Source organism: Elephantulus edwardii, unplaced genomic scaffold, assembly GCF_000299155.1.
Source record: "Elephantulus edwardii isolate Elephantulus edwardi_28Jun2011 unplaced genomic scaffold, EleEdw1.0 scaffold00099, whole genome shotgun sequence".
Classification (NCBI taxonomy): Eukaryota; Metazoa; Chordata; class Mammalia; order Macroscelidea; family Macroscelididae; genus Elephantulus; species Elephantulus edwardii.
This window is the reverse complement of record NW_006399849.1, coordinates 11,568,124-11,569,556: the sequence shown is the minus strand read 5'-3', so window position 1 is coordinate 11,569,556 and position 1,433 is coordinate 11,568,124.

Sequence of the window (1,433 nt, the reverse complement as noted above, 5' to 3'; positions counted from 1 at the left end):
CCCCCCAAACAATGGCTTTCCTTTTTACCCTGTTGGAGAAGTTTTTGGATGTGTGTAGGGATTTGATTCTTAGAAGGTTCCAATCATCAATTTTATCCTCTTTTGGATGTAGAGAGAAACAACTTTAAATCAAACAATGCTGTTGTTGTTGTAGTTGTTGTTGTTAAGTGAATTCGAGTCTCCTACAACTTGTAGTGACCAACTTGGAGATCTAAACCTCGTCTTCTCCGGTCCCACCTTCGCAATCTCTGTCTGCCATGCTCAAGCCCATTGCTGCGTTCACTGGGGGGTCAATCCAGTTCACTGAGGGTCTTCTTCTCTTTCACTGACCCTCTCATTTTCCTAGCATAATTCCTTATCCCAAGGACTGGTGCCTCCTGATTATTTATTCAAAGTATGTTTAAACAATAGAAAGGAAGAACTGTCAGGTGAACAGTAACACCAGGAAGTCCTTGGAATGACCAATCACACAAAATTAAAAAGTCACCATTTGCCCCGGGATACCCCTCAGAAGGCAGGAAGAGAAGATAGAAGGATCAATTGAAACAAAGGTCCACAGGGAAGAAATAGGAAGAATGCTGTTACAAAATGAGCATTGTACATAGGGTCGCTATGAGTCGCAAGTGACTCAACGGCACATAACGGCAACAACAACGACACAATGGTGGCCTAGAGGCAAGAAGCTGCTCTGTAATTCCAAAGGCACACAGTTCAAATCCACAGAGAAGTAAGGAAAATCTCCTCCTGTGCAATTAACTGCCTCTGAAAACCCTTTGGAGGGTCTGGTCATCTATTAGTTGTTTTTAACTCTATGGTACACCACCACCATCATAACAAACAATGTTATAAAACAATTGGGTATGAATTATTGAATGTAATACCAATTTGTTTTGTAAACTTTTACCTCAATCACAAGAAAAAAAATTAAAAAAACTTGTTTTTCTCTTTGCTTGAATCTACTGAGACTGTGAAATTTATACTAGGTATCGTAGAGAAAGGAATTTAGTGGCAGAGCAGTGATTCCATAGGCTGCTAAGGTTAAGAGTTCAAATCCACCAGTGGTTCCACTGCAGAAAGACCTGATTATCTGCTCTGAAAAATTATAGATTAGGATAGCATATCAGTTCTGCTTCGTCCTATAGGGTCGCTATGAGTTGAATCAACTCCACAGCACATAACAACAACCTACAGAAGATATATGGGGAGACTAGGGAATCATGCATTTGGAGTAAATTAAAATGCAATTTGAAAGGAATGAGTTGTTGTTGTTGTTGTTATGTGTTGTCAAGTCGCTTGCGACTCATAGCGACCCTATGGACAGCAGCCCTAAACTCTGCTCTGTCCTGTGCCAGTCTCAATGACTCTGATACACCCATCCTGATTACCCCAGTCACTGAATCAATCCACCTCATAGAGAGCCTTCCCCTCCTGTG